The 23845-nt window shown below is 31.5% G+C and overlaps 1 protein-coding gene and 1 pseudogene across 1 annotated transcript in view; both read right to left on the bottom strand.

The window, feature by feature from the left end:
* Positions 1-23845, bottom strand: part of CCSER1 (coiled-coil serine rich protein 1) — a 1118997-nt gene that overhangs the window by 288032 nt on the left and 807120 nt on the right. The gene's annotated exons all lie outside the window — the stretch shown is intronic.
* Positions 21991-22109, bottom strand: LOC120588412 (uncharacterized; annotated as a pseudogene).

Raw genomic sequence — 23845 nt, 5'->3', positions numbered from 1 at the left:
AAGTTATTTTAAACTAAAAGTCTTAGCTGATACATCATTTTAAATAGTTTAATTTTAAATTTGATCTTAATCATGTTCTGGTAAAATGTCCTATACTTATGTTTCTTAACATAAACAAAATTTGAAAAAAAAATTAATACTTTTATTGCCATATTTGTCCCATAATTTTCATTACTCCCATCTTCATGTTTCATCCCTGTGGATCATACATTAATATATTTATATAATATATGTGATGATATAGATTCTACTCCATTTCCACTCTCTTAAGATACTAAGCAATAGCCTCCTCTCCTATTTTTATTAAAGCATAATAATTTTGAAATATTATTTTCCAAAGAGCTTCCTCATTAAAAAAAGGACTTCCTATAAGAGTTAATCACTTTTCTCTTTATGTTTTACAACATTATGAAATAACTTTTAATCTCTCATTTGTAGTAAAATTAATGCTATAAATTTACACTCAAATTAAAACAACAAAATATGATTTTAAATTCCTTGAGACACTGTAGGTGGCATTGGGTTATGTCACATTGTTGCATCTATATGGAAATCTATTTTTAAAATCATAATCCTGGTGTGACATCTCTAACGAAAAATTCCAGGAAGCTCTTTTTTCTTTTCTCCATCTTTCTTAGAAAAGCAAACTAATAGAAACTAAAACAATGTGTTAAGGGATGATACGTTCAATTATCAGTCATTTGGAATTTAAGCAACTATGAAAATTAATGATTAATCTCCACAATTTATTTAAAAATAATGGCTTGTATTAATTTAAAAAGAATCTTAAGACAGAGTTTACCTTAAGCTTCATGGGTTTCTAACTCTTTTTTTAACTATCCATTCTTAGAGTTATTCATTCATTCATTTGGTATAATTTTATTGTCTATTTTTTGAGGACATGTGCCAGGGAAAATAAAGGCAATAGAAAAGATATAATATTTCCATTCATTAATCTTACAAGCTAGGGCAATAAGACACATACAGTAGCAATTATTTAAAAACCTGTGACTGTCAAAATTGGGGTAATATGGGTACTCTGTGAACACATAGTGAGGCCTAGACCAATCCAGGGGGTTTGAGTAGCAGTGTCCAATGAAATTATAATGTAAGGCACTACATAATTTAAAATTTTATAGTAGCCACATTGAAAAGTAAAATATAAATGCTCACTAGGATTAAGCAGCAATATCTTATATAAAGCAACAGCTAAAGTGAAACAGTCTTCCCAAAACAATAAAGTCATATTTAACAGAAAAATATTCAGTACTGCTTCAATTACTAATCTTAAATTTAAATAAATTAAAATTAAATAAAATAAGAAATTCAGTTCTTCAGGCATATTAGCTTTATTTCAAAGGCTCAACAGCCACATGTTGCTAGGAACCACAATAGAAGGCAAGTATAGGGGATTCTTTCAATTTACTCTCTCTACTCCCTTTCAAACTGCCTTCCTATAAAACAGGATGGAAATCTTAAAACTTTACTTCCAAGTCTCCCCAGAAGCTAAGATAGGTCCTGCACAACAAAATGTATTGACATAAGGCTTGGATTCAGAAATGCATTATGTGAGAAGAAAGCAAGAGCAGATGACAGATGTTTTGCTGACATGGATTATGGTAGGTGTTGAGTGGTTCTGGCACCAGGAACTTTGGTGGCAGCTTCCTGATAATGAAGCTTCTTGATTTGGTGGCAGCTTCCTGATAATGAAGCTTCTTAATTAACCCTCTCAACGGAGGACACAATTCTTTTGGCAGTATGGTTCTTTGGTATGGTTTCGGGAGCCGTTTAAAGGTCAGCCTAGTGCTGGCTACTTCAGCCAATCTCACATTTTCAAGAGTTAGCACTTCTCTAATAAATCCATTTGTGTGTAAAACTGTTAGATTTCTTTTCTGAATTAGGATCCTTGATCAATATAGTAACTAAAGAAGATTTCCTGGAGAACTATTTCCTAAGCCTATCTGTATCTGAACAGTAACAGAGTAACAGAGTTTATTCTGCAGAATAAGAATAAATAAGAGGGGATGCTAATTAGAGCCCAAAGGAGGTGAGTATGATTAGAATAACAAGGAGAAGATTGTATTAAAACAGATGGCTGAAAGCACTGAAAGCTGTTTCTTAAAATGGGCAATTCACTGAAAGCAACAATTCTTTAAATGATCAATTCATCAAATTTACATATTTACCAATACCTTCTTTCTTATACTAATTTATAGAGCTCACAGGAATATCTATATAGATTAATACAGTGTAGACATGTGAGTTATTGTGACCCTCCTGACTTTTCTCTTATGCCTCTGTCTCCCTTCTCTGTATCCCACTTTATCTGCCACTCTTAACCACTCAGACTCTCCTTATTATGGGGTCAGCAACCAAGACCGTGCTGTTTCTACAATGACAGAGGGTGACTTCTCTCTAATTTCCTCCAATTAAAACAACAGGTATATGACCGAACCCAATCTAAATTTTTCTTTAAATGCTAAGATTTATGATCATTCATTACTAAAATATATGTATAATTATATTTGACTTTTAAAACAAAGAATATATGTAAAAAGTATATATTTTTTTAAGAAATAAATCTAATCTGACCCTTAGCTCTTTACAGTTGAATGTGTTTTTCCCTATCTTCAATGTTGAATACATCGTTGACTATAATTAAGAAGAATATCTGTAAGTTTTGAGTAAATTAACAAATTTGATGAATTTAGAAAATTAGTAGATTCATCTTATAGCTGCACTGTCCAGGTAAGGTTGGAAACAAGGGAGAAGAGAAATGCTGAGTCTTTAGAGATTCATTTAAAGAATCGGGGTTCTGTCTTAAGGGCAAAAATACGTCACTGCAGAGTTGTAGGAGGATTGGTGTGAATCACTAGAGTGGAAAATAACTGCAGAGGGAAAGCAGTGGAATTTGAAGATTGGGTAGCTGTGACTCCACATAGATACTCTAGTACTCCACATAGATAGATCTGAGAGATGTAGGAGAGAGAGACATCTTTGAATACTTCTTATATTGAGTATGAAGATTAATAGTATTATTGTTTATATGCTAATGAGGAATCATGAGAATAACTAAAATGGATGCATTACAAAAATCTTGAGCAGCAGAGCACATGGATAAGTCACAGTAGGTTAAGAATGTTAGGCATTTTATGATTTCTGAATATAGCTTCTCATGAAATCAATTTCTCCCATTTATTTCTAATGGATTATATTAATATTCTCAAATAAACTATGAGGAAGATTCTGTAATATCGTTTGTAACACTGTCCCCCAAAATTTCCCATTAAGTTAATAAAGGGTAGTTACCTGTCTGCTTCTAGCAAGTCTCAAAAATAGCACTGTGCCTGCTAAAACAACAAACAGTACTTTATGTATTTGGCTTCTATGCAAGGTAGAGCTTGAGCTACAACCAAGCAGAGCTCTCAAACATTTAAAAATAATTAATATTGGTCATACTGGCTTTGACAGAGTACACCCATGCTGCTCCACACACGTTAAAAAAAAAAAAAAATTCTGATCTCTATTTTCACTAATTAGCATTGCAATGTTCTTAATTGCTAAAACATTTGCATCAAGGTCAAGTGTCAATAGCTCACCTAGCATAGATAATCTATACCTATTATTGAAAATCACTATAACTACTGACCTGTCAATGAGGCTTAAAAACACTGACTATAACACCTAACAATTTATTTTAAAATATTTCAAGTTTTATGATTAGGAAAATGAAGAAATAAATATAGCAGTTTCAGTATCACTTTCTTCCTTTCTTCCTCTATTTAATGATATTCAAGTGTAAATCCTCAGATAATCCAGTTATTTTTTTTGTAGATAGGACATGTGAGCTAATTTTTTAAGGCAACAAAAACACTTAGATATTTTCCTGTGATAAAGACTCCAGTGAGTTTGATGGATATGAGTAAACCATAATCTGTAGAATGTGTAGGTTGCACGTCTGACCTTATTCTGATAAATATGATGAAACTTCCTCATAAGATACAGCATTAACTACTCCATTGAAACTACTGTCCACTTGCAGACAACTACTATCTGTGTATGCATATGTGTGTGTTTCCAACTACATACATTTGTTATAATAAAATAAAGGAAACTTGGGATGTTGATGAAAACTATTCCTTTTTCACATTTAAGTGACATGGTTTGCTGTGCTAAGAACTCTTATGAGAGTCAATAAAATTTTTCTCAGTTTTTGAGACCCATTCCAACTGATTTTATGCAGACTTTTATGACTATTATTAGTGCCTCCGATTTGTTTTCCTTCTATTCTGAGTCCTTATAGTATTTTATTTTTACTTCTTATAGGCATTTACTAAATTTTTCTTTGTACTGGATGTATATTTTGGCTTGACTTATCCCTCATTCTCATAAGGAGCTATCATCTATAATACCTTATTAGGACATTTCACGTTGTTCATTTTGATATAAATTGGCTATATTGATTTAGAATCAACATTCATTTAAAATCAGACTAGAAATCATATAGTTTGGGTTCTCATTAAGTCAGTCAAGAATTGCCTCAAACTAAAACAATTATAAAACCCCTATCACCAAAAACATAGCAACCATAAGGGGCATCAGGCCTGGAGCCTCTGAAAAAACTGATAAAACAAGTGGGAAGATAATTCTAAAGTAAAAATGAAAATATGAAAGCAATGGGACATTGCTTTTATAGGGGTCAAGATATCTTAGAAGTGACATTGAATTCAAAATAGGGAAGTAGATAGGAGCATATGAAGAAGCTTTGATTAGTGGCAATGACAATGGTAATAATCACAAGAATAGTATTTCATATTCATATAATACTTTACAGCTTTCATAGTACTTTTGCTTATAATATCTTTTAAAAACATTTACAGTAATTCTGCTACATTTGCCCCTATTATTATTGTAAGTACATTTAGGCTTAGAGAGATTAAATGATTTATCTGAGGTTAAAACTGAGTGCAGAGCCTGAACTAGCCTCGGTTTCTTTCCATATTGGAGAGAGGAACTTCTTTTTGATGATTTTCCTTTATCAGTCTTTATGATATTCATAATATTAAGAATAGAAACAAAGTTGATTTTAATTTTCTATGGACAAGGGAATGTGGGTCCCACTTTCATTATTTTAAGGAAAACTCAGTTATCATGGAACTGCATCATTGTAGGAGATGTTTGCCATGAACTATATTTTTTTTTTTGCAAAGAGAAGAAACACTGGGAAAAGAAGTATATGTTTCTCTGGACAGAAATTTACTTATAATCAAATAACGCTGAGGTAAAAGGTGATATCTAGGAAAGATAAGAATAAGATGCAAGAGTTAAGAAAAAGATATAAATATCTATGTAAATAAATTCCATGAAAAAATAAGAAAAGGAAATATGAATTCTACATGTATAATTTGGGAAAATCACCTAGAAAAAGTGAGAATTCAGCTAAGGTTTTAGATATGTAAAAGGCTCTGAAAGGTTAATATGAAGGAAATGATATTTCAGTAAGAAAAAAAACAGCTAGAAAGTCCACTTTTAGGAGTATAAATTTTATCAATATACCGGGGAGACTGTCCATAGTAGACACTATTAGAAAGTTTAAGTTTAGAAATTTAAAATGAATTAGACATTGTTTTGTAAAATCTTGATTTTTTTTTTGACTAGGAAAGAAATATCATCACAGCTGTATTTTAGGAAGATGATGCTGCCAAAAATGTGTGAATGGATTCAAGAGAGACAAAGATAATGGATTCAAAGATAACAGAAGGCAATTAATATATAATGAGAGCCCAACCAAGGTTCTGCCAAGGGGATTAGCAAAAAAGAAGTGATGCTTTAAGAAATTTCAAGGATAGAAACAAGTTTTGTTGTTAATGAGACATAAGGGCAAAAGGAAAAGGGAAAGGGAGCATTTGACAACTATCAGTAACTGAAAACATGCCATTAACTAAAATAGAGAATTTCCACATGGAACAGGTTTGGTGATAAGGTCAAATTTGGGACATATTAAGTCTGAGGTACATATGGGGTAGACAGTTATTCAGCAAACATTTTGAAATCTGGGCATAATATTGGGCATAACATCCAATAAAATTAAAAATAAAACAGTATAAATAAACAAAACGATAACAAAAAAACCCATGGCTTGTGATCTGAAGTTGGAAATCTCAAAGAGATGCTGAAGTTGTGGAGGTAGAAAAATTATCCTAGGAAAAATGTAGAAATATGGTGAGAAAATCGCCAAGTCAGGGAACACAATTAAAATGCAAATATGGAAAGAAGGCAAAGTATAATGCTGGAAGGGAGGAGTCAGGGTAAAAAAATAATCCGGAGAGGAAGATAATGTTTTACAGAACAAAAAGAACAAAATTGCCCTGTGTTACAGTGAGTCAGCAGGATTAGGAATGAGGCTTTTTTATTTGGCAATAGTTAGGTCACTTTGCCCTAGAAGAGACCAGCTTTAGTGCAAATGCAACCTGGTTGGCAGTGAGTTAAAAGTAGAACAGAAGGAAAGGAGATGAAGCCACAAAAATAAGCTACTTTTATTTCCTTCTGGGTTCTTAGTTGCAAGCAGTAGAAATCAACTCTGGCTGACTGAAGCAGAAAAGGAATTTATTAAAAGGATATTAAGTAGTTATCAGAACTGAAAGAAGGGGTGCGTAATCAAGTTCAGGGCCATGCACACCATGGTCAAAATCCTACAAGGACACAATGCCATGACATCTCAGTACCACATAGTAAAGTTTGAGCTTTCAAGCCAGCAAGCTCTGGACAAAGGATGGTACCTTTAACACCACTGTCACTACTGCCCTAGGCCCTCAGTCTCCCTGAAACCGTGGAAACCGCCTTGAAATTGACTAGCTATGACCGTGTCTTTAGAATATGAACATCAGGTAAATGATGCCTGGGTCATGTGTCCCCGCCCTAGTGTAAAGGACGCTAGGGAAGTGAATACCTGGCATTTTCAGCTTCTCCAGTGAGAGATGCTCTCTCTCCTACTCAAAATTCATAAGGTAAGGAAATTCTACAAAATTAGTAAGTTCAAAGGCTGTGAAGTCACAAGAATGAATACGCATATCCAATATGTATCCGAAAAGGTTGGCATTGGAAAGAAGAAAGCTTGAAGAAGAAATTAATGATTAGAGGGGATCTATATTTAAAAAGAAAGAGTCGACAGAGAAAAACTGAATATATAACATAAATAGATACTTAATGAAAACAGGCCTATTTAGTAGGCAGAAAACCATGTTACTCAGAGCAAAGGGAGTTGGCTGTGAAAATAGAAAGGACAGCTAAAGAAAGGTAATTAATTTCTGTAGCGAGCTTTCTAGAAGCTAAACATGGTGCTTAGGATTTATCTATATTTTTAACTACAACTATTGAACAAGTAAGTACTAGGTATTAAATACTAGCTTGATAGTAACGTAGTAGCATATATTGTAAAATGTTTCAGACATCATTCTAATTGATTCATTTAATTCTGATAACACTGTTATTGACATATAGATGAAAAAACTGAGGTCTAAGTATCCATGATGTTAGAATTCAAACTATGTTTTATTTGATTCTTTTAAGAATAAAGTAATAAGTAAAATAGTATGCATTGAGAGGGGATATTTTTAAACTATGAAACAAATGTTCATTTTACTCTCTGTAAATCATATTGGCCTATTGCTCCCTACCCTTTAAATTGATGATATTCATTTCTGTAGGGAATATACGTGGGTACAGTCTCAAACAGAGAAGTCATTGCCTAGCTCTAAGTTTCTATTTAGATTCATTTTTCAAGTCCTTAACAGGCATAATATTGAAAATTAGACTTTGGGGAAAATAAAAAAGAATTCTTAAGTTCCAAAAATTCCCTTCATGTATTAAGAGCAAGGCTTAGATTTCTGCATTAACAGTATTGCAGTAAGACACTGTATAGAAAGGAAGGAGGATATGATATATAAGATAAGTTCTTGCCACATGAGAAGAGAAGGCACTTTGATGTTTGAAGGAGCTTGCAGAGATTTGGAAGGGATCAGGATAGGGATGAGATGATGCTAGAGTCCTTGAGGTTACTAAAACTCTCAAAAGAAATTTGATAATTGGAGTAAAACCCACTAGCATGTATCTGGTATTGCATATGAATAGAAAAGTTTCCTTGAGATTGTGACTCTTGTTCACCCTAGCTAAGAGATTTTAGTGAAGGAAACAGATGACCTACATGAACAAATGGCTGTAGAGAGGACTTGGCTTAGAATAAGAACACCTTGGAGTGTAGATACTTTAGTAAATGAAGGCTATGGCAGAGGCCATAGATTCCAACTGTGGGTGCCAAGGAGATGTCCACAAGACTAGACAAGAAGCATAGTACCCAGCAGATATCTGCATGGGCCTGCATGGGCCTGCATGGGCTACTTGGTGACCTGCCACAAAACTGTAAAATACTTACTTGCACCTGACTCAAAAATTAAGATAATTTATGTTGTACATCCCTTAGCTTTCAGTTGGTAAAGTTAATAGTTAACATTGAAGAGGACTGTAACTGATATGAGAGGCTGAGGAGCATAGAGATATAAAGTAACTCTTAAGTGAATTAATTGGTCATTTAACTCCAAATGAGAAAAAAGAAAGTGCTTCTAAAAGGTAGTCATAGCCTAGAAAAACGTCCATCACTAAAATTTTAAATGAATTCAATCCTTATAGTTAATTTGAACACATAGTGGATGTTAACTAGTTAAAGTTTTCTGAATAATATCTTCTTGTTCTTAGAAACAAACCATCTGGAACACAAATTTTTTGCATTTGTCACTTTAAACTAAATTTTTATGTTTCCAGATATTTTATATTGAGACTATATCTGCATGTAAAGACTAGATTATTCAGTTATTCTGGATCTGATATTTTTAAATACTTAAAATACTTTTAATAATTGAAATAATTAAAACAGAAAATAAATAAAACCATTTAAATTCAGATACTATTAAATAAATAAAAACTTAAAAATCTGCTTAGTTTATCTTTTACTTCATTTTTAAAAAATCCATATATCTATAAAGCACAACTTCACATAGATGTTTATATAATCCTTTGGGAAGGAACAAAGTATAAATTGAATTAAAAAAGGAATTAACCAAATTGTATTTCTCTGTGGTCCTCAGATATTTCATTTTGATTCACAGAAATAATGAACCAAGGACATCAGAATATTCAGACAATTTCCAGATGAATTTAAAGAGACTTGCTATATCAATGACTATAATTCAAATGAGGTCATACAGAACAACTTCCTCAACTATTCTCAAATTCAGGTTAGACAATGTCTCCGGGCCACCGGAGACTAGATGCTACAGGAGGAGAATTATTAACTTTATCACTAAATAAATTTTCAGCATCTCCTGTCCTAATTAAGAATGAATACAGCAACATGAAAATAAGTACACCTACATGCTCTAAACCCGATTTTAAATCAGGGCACAATACCTCTTGGAATACTTGATTTCTACCTGTATCAAATGAAGAATAGGTAACAGTTATAATCACAAATCATTTCTGTTGATAAAAAACAAGATTATAATGACCTGACTATTAAGCTAAAGTTATGGCAAATTTGCGAAGCTACTTTTTATCTACACAATTTTTTTTTAAATCATTTGATGTTTATTACTCTGGAGACCCCATATATAGATCTAAAATTATCATATACACAATTGGGGGACTTTGCAGATAACTTCTAGAAAAGTGGAATTCTAACAGGTTATATTCCTAGATATTCTACCTAAAACTCTTTTACTTTATTACTCTAGTAATTTGTAGAGATTTTTGGACACAGAAGAATGACAGATCTCCTTTTCTGGAGCACGTGTAGAAAGGCATGCTAGATCTAACTAGCACAACATCAACTATTGTACATATATTATAATAGTGAACTGTTCTGACAGGTATACAACCCAGTTAATATTTTGTTGGGTCTACATTTTCTCAGTATGAGTATAGTGCTTGAATCACAAACACATTAAGCATATGAATAGGTAGATTATTCATTCATTCAAGTGATATTTATTGAGTATTTACAGAATACCTACTCAATGTCAGGTAACATTCTAGGATAAACCAGTAACAAGGCCAAGTCCCTGCCACCATTTACTCTAAGTCCAGGATACATTAAAAGGCAGTTAAAAAGATTTATCAACAATTATGGAAAGCATCGTAATAGTAATTTACTAAACATTAGCTACCCTGTAAATATGTAATACTTGGAGCAAGTCAACCTTATCATATTTGCCCTCAATATCTCTAAACAAGATCTTCCTTCAGCTTTCAGAATATTTAGCAAAATAAAATAACCAAAGTGGTAGAAAACTTTGGACAACTTAGTTTAAATACCGTTAGGATACAACTGTCTAAGAAAACCAAAACATAACATCAACACTGAGAAATGACCACTACTAATAAAGCTGATATAGTATTGTTATAGAAAAGGTTTTCTAAAAGCTGAGAAGACAATAAACATTGGTAAATACTATAATCATAGTATTAAAAAAAAAACTTTGTCAAGCTTCACAAAACATTTCTATAGGAGCCAAGTGCTGAGTTTTTGTTTTTGCCAGTCATATATGTGTAGAGGGAGATACACTAATATCTGTTTTCTAAAATGACTATTTCAATAGACTTTTATGGCATGGGATTTTATTTTATGGGTTGTATTTTGATCTGAGGTTGATCTGATCCACATAATAAGCAAATATTCTAAAGTGAGATAGTCATGCTACATGTTCCCTAAGCTCTTGTTCTGAAGTAGAAAGAGGATTACATTTCCATTCAAGAGACTGAGAGTCAAATTGTGAAATACTAAAGGTATGAAAGTTCCCTGAGACTCAGTTTCTTCATCCTGAAGATGGGACTGTGTGAGACACAACCAGAATGGTCTATATGTGGAAGTGTTTGTAAACTGTCAGTCTTGTACAAAATTGTCCACTCTAGTTCCTTCTACCACTTCTAAGGTTCCAGTCGCTGATATCGTTAGCACTTCGGTATTTTTTGTCTTAAGTAACTTCCCTTCAGCTTCTAGTGATGTTGTGTTGCTTCTAAGTTCCAATTGTCTAGAATTCGATAAATAACAAACGTCTTCTCTTCTAGGAATGTCACATGCGTCATCTGATCTTCACAACTCTACGAGAAAGAGATTTACAGAGGTTTTAAAGCTAATATATGGCAGAGCCTGGATTCAAACCTAGACAGACTGTCTGTGTGCTTCTTATACCACACAAATTTACAAATGGTCACAGAACTCTCCTGTTCATGAAGTCTAGTTCTGTTTCGCAGTAGGTGCCCAATATGTTTAAATGTATAACCCATCCACATGTCCAGTTTACATTCCTCTTCCTGTAATCTAAGCCCATTTCTCATGGTTTTGATATCAAAAGAGGTTTTAAAATCAAAAGATAACTTGGTTGGTTAACATTTTTATATTAGTCCTCTGTGATGTTTGTATAGTATTATAACTATTTTTTGTTCTACTTTTTAACAGTTCTTTTTCTTGAATTTTATAAGTTGGATATAATCATAGGTTCTTGCCTTCTACACTTTGTTTCTAACTGTTAATGGAGAAAAATTTTAGAACTGTAAGGTTTTTCCAGATCCCCTTCTTCCCACCCCCAAAAAAGAAGAAAAAGAAAGAAAACTAATCATAAAATATTTTATTCATTTATATCATCCTTGTCTAAAATGGAGTTAAGGCAGTTTCCAAAGCAAAATATAACATGATAGAAATAAATTAAAATTTAAAAAATGAAACAATGTGAAAATGATGATAGGAAAATAAGATGTGGCCAGGAATTACATTATATGCAACATGTAGCCCCTGAAGTTCTGATGCTTGGTTTAAAGTAGTGTCACAGAGCTTTCGAGAAGAGAGAAAGAGATCAATTGCAGTGTTCATGAGTTAAAACAAACCAGTTGCCTAAGTCTATTTCTCACATCAATACCCGGGAGGAGTTTTTTTTCGGGGGGGCTCATACGAATATACTCTTTAATATAATAAACAAGCCTCCAAACCATTCTTAAGGTAAACATTGTGGTGGGTTTTATGGGGATGTTTCTTATAATGCGCCTCAATAAAGGTTAATGGCTTCTTACCAGAACATAATTTTATAAAAGGAATTTCTCAGAGCACCAGTAGATGCAGTCTAGTGTCAACTCTATGGTGGTATGCCTATTCCAAGAGGATCTTAGAGTATCTAGGGTAGGAGTTTAGTTTTCAGAAAAATCTGCGAACCTCCCGACAGCTGGCAATTGCCTGTGTGTGGAGGGGTGGGCTGTGCATGCTGTAGGTGTGTTTTTCTATAGAGAGCAGAAAACACCATTAGCCTTGATAAGATTCTTGAAGGGGGGGCTCAACAAATGGAAGAACTGTGCATATTCCCTCAGACAGAGTCTGTAAAAGCTTCTGAGCAACAATGAGTTCAAGGTTATGGTTCCTGAGAGAAAGAAGTCCTATTAGTAATTCACTGCCGAGTCAGCATGGAATGAATTTCCTTTTTTGAAAACTATGCTTTATAAGGATTTCCACTAAGAGATCCATTTGGCAGGGCTAAACCCTCTTTAGAAAAATGTTAGACATTCATTCTAACAGAGGCAAAATAGGCAATAACACAAATAATATATAATTTTCCTAAAATTAATTAAAAGATATAAAGAAATGTTACATTTAAAAATGACATAGCAAAATTTAAAGACAAATGTTTGCTAACTTTGCCCCTAATTCTTTTTATTTATAACTTAAACTAACAATTTTATTTCTAAACTTGTATATGCTCATTTTTATTTAAAATTTTTATTTAATTTATTTAAACTAAAACTAATAATAAAAACCAAAAATGGTTCATCTAAGTGATGTTTTATGCAAAGGCAACACTACAGATGATGCATTATGATGGATATTCTTTAAGTTTATATATTTTTATAAGTATAATTCATTTTGTTCCTTCCTTAAGTTTAGCTCAATTTTTTTAATCTTTTACTTTTTTGAAACTATTGTAATTACATTAAGATAATTCTATTGGGAAATTATGAGGATAACCATTATAGCAAATTTAAATAAATTAGGGGAAAACCTGTTCACATGATTAAAAATCATCTCTATTACATAAAATTTTTCTTTCCTTGCCCACTCTAATAATTTTAGTTTGATTTTCTAGAAATAGCCAAATTTCTTAATAACTCTATTCATAATTTACTCTTATTTCAGAGAGTTTATCAAACCTCTGGGGAAACCATTTACGCTCTCATGAACTTTTTGTTATTTTGTTAATTTTTATATTCAAAATGAGAAATCTGATTTAGATTATAAATTTGAAAATCCCCTCTAAATTTTTAAATTAAATTTACTGGGATGACATTGGTTAATAAAATTATATAGGTTTCAAGTGCACAATTCAAGAATATGTCATCTGTATTTTGTACTGCATGCTCACCATCCAGAGTCAAATCTCCTTCCAACAGCATATATTTGACACCCTTTACCTTTATCTACTTCCCCCATCCCTCTTTTCCTCTTGTAATGACTAACCTGTTATCTGTGTCTATGAGTATTGTTTTGCTCGTTTGTTGGTTTCAGTTTTATATCCCACACATGAGTGAAATCATATGGTTCTCAACTTTTTTCTGTAGGGGCTAAAATCCAAAATATATAATGAATTCCTACAACTTAAAAACAAAAATTAAACAATCCAATTAAAAAATGGGCAGAGAACCTGAACAGACACTTCTCCCAAGGCATACAAACAGCAAACAGACATTTAAAATGATGCTCAGCTTAACTAACTATTAGGGAAATGCAAATCAAAACCACAATGAGATACCATCTCACATCTTCAAGAATGGCTATCATCAACAAGACAAGTAATAAATGTTGGAGAGGTTGTGGGGAAAAGGACTCCTCATACACTGCTGGTATGTTTCCACTATGGAAAACAGCATGGAGGTTCCTCAAAAAATTAAGAATTACCATATGAACCAGCAATCCCTCTTCTAGATAACCCCCCAAATTGAAAACATTAATCTGTGAAGATATATGCACCCGATATTCATTGCAGCATCATTCTTGGTGGCCAAGACATGAAAAATCCCCTCCAGATTTAAAAGTTTATGAGTATTATTACACGGGTAAAACTAATCTGACAGATATCTGTAAGACAACTAACATGGGGCTTATTTCAGAGGAAGTGCTCAATAAATATTTAAAATAAACACAAGTTTATTTTGTAATCTAATTTTATCAATGGCATGACAATATTTGAACATTAGATAGTAAGATAATTTAAAATACATTTAGTAGTTCCAATTAGGAAAATAATAAAGTATACTAGCTTGTTAAAATTTTTGTTTTATCAAAATCTCTTGTTTCGTGAGAATGGGTCATGATTATTTTCTTCCATAAAAGAAATATATATCATAAATCAATAATGCCATACTGAGGCATTAAAAATGTGTACTAAATGAAGATAATGATAATAATATAAATGTCCTAAAATATGAAAAGCATAATTTTTATAATGTTTAAAAAGCAGAAAGTATTACCAAAATTAGAATATGTTATTTAAAGAATCTGTTGACTTAACTCTTCAATTTAAATAGTTTTCCAAAATGACGTGGCTTTAATGCTCAAAATTCTCATTAGTATTCACCTCTTTCAATTCTGAAACATCAAAAGTCTTTCCATTAACAGAGGAAAATTTTGACAATAGAAGCAGTTTCTTCTTACTTTTTCTTATTTGTAAATTATTCTCAATATGTGTAATTATGAAAATAAATTTGGTTCCAATATATAAATAAAAACTCTGCAATTTTAAGATTATTGAACAATTAACAAAATCAAATATACATTAATTTTGCTTTTTTCTCTAATTTACTCTGATTCATTTAAGGTTTGTGGGATAAATGGAATTACAACATATGTTCATTGAGAAGCTGTACATTAAATTATTTTCTTCCATTTATCCTTTCTGTTTTTGCCCTTTTTGAATGAATAAGCAAAATAGGAAGTGCAAGTAGAAGAAATAACCTCTCCCGTACTCAGAAATAGAGGAAATTCCAGGCTTTCTGTAGCGTGCAGAAATATGGACAATGAAGTATTTTCCTGGAGTGTATGTAGCAAGGACTCCAAATGCCTCTGAAAATTTATCATCACTTTTATATATTTATTTATAAGATTTTCCTTGACTAATTTCTATTGAGACTAGAGATTGCTGGGTGAAAGAACAAATTTACTAAAATCTTCATTTTTAACCTCATATCTAATTACTTAGCATAGCTCTTTAAACATAATCACTAGATAATAAATATATGTTGATTCCATGAACATTTCATTTTGAAGATCAACAGATCAAAGTAAATGTAGATAGACATCTTTTTCATTTAATTATTTTTTTCAATAATCTATATTTATTACTAGAATAGACCAAAAGATTAAGTAAAATATGCTATTAAAAACATACAAAATGTATCCTGGATCCATAATTAAATAAATATCTTTATTTTTTAACTTTTATATTATTGATATCTATTTTTGGATATCAATGTTTAATATGTTTCATCCATTTGCATAGATAAGCAAAATTTTTTAAATATGTATATCCCTAATATTCTAGATTATTTTTACTCTTTAAATCATTAAACAATGAAATCAGATAACAGAATCTAGAGTTCCTATTTCTAAACTCAAATCTATTAATGATGTGACATGACATTGTGAGGGTGATGGATTTTCATATGTTGCTACCATATTTTATGTGACATTTCAAAAATATCAATTTATATCATTGAATCACTATAAAAGTTAGGTTAAAAAGTTTGTAAAATGTCATTAGCAATGTAAAAAGTATCAGAACCTAAAAAATTTTATTAACTATAAAGAAAATGAGAATATTTTTATGGGAAAAAAACCTGTACCAAATAGCAAAGGTTAATCCTAAATTTCTCAAGGAGAACATCATAAAAACATAAATGGATTAAAATAATAAAAAATAATATTAAAATGAATTAAATCTGTCCTATCCAAAATTATTATTTTTCATAGTGACAGTTCTATCATTCATAGGTTAACAAAATAATCATATATACTCGATTATTTCATTATATCTAATTGTCAGGTGGATATCACATTCAACTTTTGCCTAGATATTTCACTCTTTTATATGAGATGTATAATTTAGTTAAAAAATGGTACAGGGAAGTGTCATATTCTTTGGAATGAAAAATTGAGCTCAGTACAATCAAATTTGAGGCCAGAGGCACTATTATAGCTTAGACAAAACTCTGAAAACAGAAATTTAAGGACACTATGTATATCTGAAGTTGAGTAGGTGGAAAATAAGTTAAGCTGACAATTTGTTAAAAGTCCATTTCAGAAATATTTCTGTGATTAATACTTCTGTGGCTTCTGACTACAATCAATGTTTATTTTGCTTACTTTGCGACTCAGCCAAGTTTCAGTATTAATTTACAAGGCTAGACTACACAAGAGAAAGTTCTCTAAAATTAAGCAGACGTTTGCTGATATCTCTTAATTATTTACATCAAACAATTAGTTGAACTTGTATAAACGATAACTTACTTTTAGATCTCTTGGGATGATTTTGTAGCTTAAATATTCAGTTATGTTTACTATTGGATGAAAGGGAAAATATTTAAGGATGGAATATATTTAACACAATATATGTCCACATTCAGAGCTTCTTTTTAGTTGTAATCTTCAGAGTCCTGTTTTTGGAAGTGATAATAATCTATTATACTGATTATTTTGCAAAGATGTTTCTATTCGGCTTATTTTGGAAAAAAAAGTTTGTCCTAGATTTAGATAGATTTGAAACCCACTGTCGCAAAGAATACACCATGTGTATATGCAGCATAGTAGCACCTGGAAATCATTTAGAAATCAAGAGGGGCCGTGTGGTCAGCAGCTCCTCATTTCATGCTCAGGCATGGCATCCAAATGTGCTGAGGCTGGGTTGTGCCTAGGAAAATAGTTAAATATTTTGTAACTTTATCATGCTCAAAAACTGTATGGCACTGGTAGTTGCCTTAGAAAATGGACATTCATTTCCTGAGAATACTATGGATTGCTTGCAGCTTGGTGTAGATCCAGGCCTGGGTTGTAAAAGAAGGGAATAGTTCAATGCTATGAATTTCTCCCAACTCACCAATAAAGATCAGTTATAGGAAAAGTGTTGGCGTATAACCTTTACAGTGATTATCCATGAAAGACTCATTAGGAAAACTGGTGTTGCATTTCTTCTATTTGTAAGGAGAAAACATGAATAATAAACTTCAAAATATCAATTTAGATAAACTTAAAAAGTGGCTTAAATCCAGAGCTGCCTTAAATCAAGTTCTATTACTAAAGAAAATTTCACACCCAATGTATGAGATATTTGAGTTTCTCCCTCTTCCTATTTGGTTGTTACCCACCGTTCTTCTCATTTTATAACAAGTATCACAGTCATATGTTTCCTAGAGGAGGTACAAGTTCTTTCACACATTTTTTTCCACACTTTTTTGATCAATTGGTTTACATTTTCTTATTTCTTTTTATTGGATATGCATACAGCACATGATCCACTATTTACTTATAAATATGCACTACATTTAATGGCTGGGTTTGTCTTGATATAACAAAATACACTAATATCAGAGTCTTACACATATTAGGAATATGATATTATCTAACATAACCTTAAGTCAGGAAGTAGGAATTCAGGTCTAAAGCAATGGCTTAAGGTGTCTGGGTACAAGCCTTTTAGATCATCTTGGCTTTTCCAAGTTTCAGTATGAGTCCTGCAGCTTCAACCTTTATGACTACTTTTAAGGCAGAATGTAGATGGATGTGTGAAAGTCAAAAAGGGCACAGGCCAGCTGAATCTGCCTAATTTTTAAAGAAGTTTCAACTTGTATTTAATCCACATTAATTATGACAGTGGGGCATGCTCAAAACTACTTGCAAGAGAGGTTAAGGTATGGAATTTTTAATTGAACATATTAACTTTCTCAAAATAATGAATTTAGGGAAATTATGTGTATTCTCTAAGCCTCTAAGCCTCAATTACCTCAGTTCTAGATGTGTACTCTTTCTACCTATAGATTAAATTGAAAATTCAATTAAACTGTTCACAAAATGCACATGTAATCACAATTCAGTTTAAGTATTTACATAAAGTGAGTTTTATGTTACAGATTGATTTGTGTCTAATAAATACTAATGCAACATGACAAATGCCATATATTCCAAATCAATTAAAATGAATTAAATATTAGTTATCAATTTTAAGCACTCGGATTCCTGTCATGTTTTTTATATCTTTTCAAATTTTAAAAATAATAATATCAGCAAGTAACATGTAATGACAAAATACATTCATATATGAAACAATTTATATTTTATATATGTTCACATTTATACCTTAGAGGGTAAAAACTAGCTTAACATACTTACTAATATTTTTAACACTTGATTTTACTGTGTCATTTTTTATATGCACCATTTAATATATATAATTTTCTGTGCTTTAATATTTATCTTGTCTTTGGAAAGTATTACTGAAAATTATTAAAAACTAGCAAATTGAAAAATCATGTGTATTTTCACATTTGTTATAAGGAAATGTAATTCAGGTTTTTAAAAATTATTTTGTCTGGCCCAGTAGTTAAAAAATGAGACCAAAGAAAATAAAAACTGGAACAAAGAAATAAATGCATTAATTTGTGTTTCCATGTTAAATTTCCAGTAAATCAAAGTTCTCTTTATATAAGGCTGATTTTGTGTTAAAAAATTAAAAAACAAACTATATTTTTACTGAAAAAACTTTCTCATTCAACTCTCAAATACTGCTAGTGACATGCCACAAAATGGAGACAGAAAAAAATACTAAAAATAACTCGATGTCATTCTGAAGTACAAAAACTGACATAAATCTGACTGATTATTAAAAATGCATTATAAACTTCATCTTAAACATAATTTTAAAATATTAAGTTCTTATAAGATGTCAAAATTAATTATTTACTCATGGCTTATTGAAAGCTAATTAGACTTTCTGGGCAATAATTCCTCATTAGAGTAACCAACATCACTTTGAAATGAACATTTGGGTAATGTCAAAGAGGATGTCTATTTTGATTACTTTTTTATTACCAGAATGTAGCATAGTTTGTGTCTGGCACATAGTGTTCAATGAATATTTGTTAAACAAACAAACAAACAATGACATAATTTATAAGATTTGGCTTTTTAAAAGTTTGTTAATCTCTGTATAAAACAATGCCTCTTCTCAAAATCATTCATCACTAAGATGCAACCAAATTTCATTATTACATTTGATTGCTTCACCTCTTTACTAGACCTCAGCAAATGTACCTTTAAAAAATCTTAACATTTTAGAATTAATGATTGTCTTAAAATCATGATTATATAATAAAAATTTATGGTTTTGAAAATCTTTTAGAATTTGGTTAAATATTCTTAAATTTTTTCTCAGTTGCATTTAAAATAATATTTATATCCATATATAATAGAAAACCTCTAACATATATATTGTTTTTAATTTTTAAAATTATTCTCTGCTAATGGGCTTTCTGACAAACTACTAAAGAATGGGAGGAATATATTTGCTCCCAATTAGAAAAGAACATTACTAGAGGGAATCCTTTTACTATTAGAGGAGAAATTAGATCTCAGCTATAATCTAATAATTAGTAACTAATATTTCCAGTTTCCAAATTTATTTTAAAATAATATGTGTACTACTAACAAGCATAATATCATTTTATTTTTAATAGTTGCATTTATCTAAATTTGGAAGGTATTTCCTATCAAGGTATATAATGACAAGAACAGAATGAGTTAATATGGTTTCCTTTTTCACTAGGTCAGGAGCTTTTGTCATGGCACTAATTTAACATAGGCATTAAAAAAATAGTTGAGATTTTGACAGACTGTGTTTTACGAGGGCATATTATAATCAGAGGAAATAGTATGACCCAAAGTAGGAAGTGTGAGCTGCTGAAGCCCAGGGATCATACGAGATGAGAGACAAATTTAAACCTTGTCAAGACACATTAGTAATGTCTTAAATGCTAAAATTCAGGTAAGTCCTTAATTTAACAGGCCCTGGGAAATCACTGAAAATTTTAAGAAAGGGAGACATATGACCTGAGCTGTACTGTAGGAAGCTTAAATTACATGAAGGACTAGAGAGAGAGGATCAGGCAATGACAAAAGTTGAAAGCTATATGGTCCTGGAAAGAAGTTTAAAGGGGGAGATATTTTCAAAATAGTAAACCAATGTTTTTTGTGTCCAGTAACTCCTAGGTTCTAATTTTCTTGTGACTATCTCATTAATTGTTTTAATGGCATTTATTAATTTGTGGGAAATCACAGCATCAAACCAGGAATAAGGGAGTCACTAAAATAAAAAAGTCACTGAAGTCTTGAAAAGTTGTATGTATGCGTCTGTGTGTGTGTGTGTGTGTGACAGAGACAGAGACAGAGACAGAGACAGAGAGAGAGAGAGAGAGAGAGAGAGAGAGAGAGATTTTTTACCCATTATAAATATATATCAATAAGCTGATTATAAAATTTTATCATGTGCCATATGGTACAGAGGATGTAGTATATATATTATGATATTAGAGCAGAGTTTCCTCTAATGATAAAAGGAGGAAAAGTTTATGAAGCAGGGAGAATGTGAATAAATTTGAAGACAATAGTTCTAAAGCTAAGATGATTGTTGATTTTTCTGAGAAGGTACCTGCCGACACCATCTTTTCCTACTGAGCTGCAAAAGGATTCTTCCTCACAGGGTGCTCTATGCCAACAAGGGTCACTCTCATAGAGTAAAAATAGTTTTAGGCAAGTGAGGACATAAGAGGACACTCTGAGTATTTTAAGCCTCAAATAACATATTTCATATTAACTGATGGATATTCAAATGATTTAGAAATACAAGATACTGCTCCTTTGCTGTTCTGAGTGAGAAGCATTTGATACTCGTGCCCCTAAAATTTCATCTGATCTAATACAAATCCTTCTTTTATTTCAAAAAGACAGCAGGGTCAGCAGATATAAATATCAGAATCAACATTACAACTTACCAAATTGAGCTTTCTTAGAAGTGGATTATATTATTTGCAACTCTGTTTAGTAACAGTACAAATTCAAATATAAGTAAAGAATAAGATCCTTCTATTGTCTGAAAAAAAATGCTCCAATAACTTTAATAATTTTTGGATTTCCTTTGTCTTCTTTGTCTTATTCTCTACTAAATAAAAGAAGACTTTGAAACAGGAACATGGATAATCAAAAAGATGTTTGACTACCTGTAAAGAACATGCATATGCCAAAGAGATAGGGTTCCCAGATTCTGTGCTGTATTTAGGCCATCGGGTTTGACATTTCATTTGCAATAAAAGTTACGGGTGCTGGAAAGACAACGCCAAGCTAAGTGGGAATAATTTTCTAAGTGCTGCTCTGACATTACCATTTAGATGGAGATATAAATATAAATGAAGCATGCTATCACCTGTTGAATTAAATTGTATTTTGATGTTCAATTTAATATTCCTGTATATTGAATATTAAAATACAAAAAGAAAGTATCTGTTATCATTATATTCCAGGTAACACATTTAAATCCCAAGATAAAATCAAAGAAAGATGATAACACTAATAAATATAATACAATAATACATAATGAGACAAAGAGAAATGCCTTATAATATAAAGCTGCTCGACTCATGTGAAAAGAGGGAAACTATAAATATTTTATTGTTTATTAATTTCAACTTATAAATATTAAGCATTTTCTTTCTCAGTATTTTCTTAAAACAACTATTAGTAGTTAAGTACTACAAAATAAGTCTGGTTTTGTTTTATTTTTTTTAGGCAAGGCAACCTTTGGTTAACCTCACAGATTGCAAGGCCTTGTCAGCTTACAATCCCTTATATTTTTATTTTTATGCCTACAGCACCTGGTCTTCCTAGGTGATCTCCCATGCAAGTACTAACCAGGCCTGACTCAGCTTAGCTTCCAAGATCAGATGGGATCGGGCTTGTTCAGAGTAACATGGCTGTAGACATAAGTCTGGTTTTGAACAACAGCAATAAAAGTATTGGCTCTCAAGGATATCAACAAAAATAAATACGAGACCATTCTGTCTACAGTAGTTTATTTTTCAAAAGGCAATGTTACACAAGAATTAGAGTGAGGTTAGAAATGAGAAGGGTCTGAGCTAGTGGCAGGTTAACTATGTAGCACTCTCCAGCAGAGACTGAACTCTTCATGTAAAGAAAGAGTGAACACATTAGAAGAGAAAGGTTCCAGAATGGGGGTTGACAAATTTTATCTGTAAAAAATTAAAGAGGAAATATTTCAGCATTTTTGAGCCATAGTGCTTGCTGTAACTACTCAACTCTATCTTCCTAGTGTGAAAATAGTCATAGACAAGTCTTAAACAGATTGGTGAATCTGTACTCCAATAAAGTTTATTTATGGATGCTGAAATTTGAATTTTATATAATTTTGTATGTTTTAAAGTATTTTCTTCTTTTTTTCAATCATTTAAAATAGAAAAAAATTAACTTTGTAGACTATACAAAAACAGGCAATGAGCTACATTTAGTCCACTGGCTTATAGTTCGCTGACAAAGATGAAAATAATAAGTCATCGTCATCACCATCCTACTGTGAGAGGCAGTTTATATAAATTAAGAGCATAGATTATAGAGTCTGACTACCTGGCTTCAATTTTCCCTACCGTTTATTTTGGGCAAGTAATTAAACCATGTGTTCCCATTTCCTAATCTATAAAATAGGGATTATACCTGTCTCAAATGGTTGCGTAAAGTTTACGTGAATTAATATATGTAATACATATGGAAGAGCATAACAAGCTAAGGCATATAGGCATTTTTTTTAGTATTGATATAATTTTTATCTACATAATTTTGTGTCTATGTAATAATAATTACTTGGAGAAAACTGTACCTTTGTAATGCTTTTCAGATTAGGAAATTAGATAAATGGCATATTTTTACCCTTTTATACATCTATAAATTCAGTAATAGTAATTCTAAAATTTTTTAATCAAAATTTGTAAAATAAACCTAAAAATATAGTGACAAAACTATACTCAGAGATTATTTCTTTAGGTAAGATAAATAAGGGACCATCATTTTAACACTAAGCAATTTAAGATTAGTTTATGTATCTTCTTGAAAACTCAACACTCTCTAGGTTAAAGAGATGTATAGTTTTAAACAAAAGGTTATTTTAAAAATATAGTGTTATTTTCTTTTAAAGGTAACCTTATATAATGGAAATACTGAATAAATGAGAAACAAAACCAACATTTGATAATTAAAAGCTAATTTGGTTACTGCACAGTGAATGGTGATTACATACAAGCATGAGCACCCTGGAAAGGGAATTAGAGAAAGAAGAAAGGCTAATGCTGCAAATCAACTTTTCGTTAATTTGGATTTTATTCTAAGTAAGTGGGAAGTCAGTGAAAGGTTTTAAACAGATGAGTGAATCAATCTGTGTTTTTAAAAGATCTTTGTTCTTCTAAGCACTGTAGTCAGTAAGAGGCTGTTATAGTAGCTGAAGTTAATTAAAGATGATGGTGGCTTGAATTAAGAAAGTAGTAGTGAAAATGATGAAGAGTAGTTGGATATTAGATACATTTAGGAGACTCATTTTTATATATGACCAGGACTTGGTGATGGATTGAATAGAAAGATGATGATGTAATGTACTGAGTTGGGAGAGATGATAAAAGGACTAGGCTTGAGAGGAAAGACCAAGAGTTCAGG

This window comes from Pteropus medius, unplaced genomic scaffold, assembly GCF_902729225.1.
Source record: "Pteropus medius unplaced genomic scaffold, Ma_sr-lr_union100, whole genome shotgun sequence".
Classification (NCBI taxonomy): Eukaryota; Metazoa; Chordata; class Mammalia; order Chiroptera; family Pteropodidae; genus Pteropus; species Pteropus medius.
This window is presented reverse-complemented; position numbering and strand designations above follow the sequence as displayed.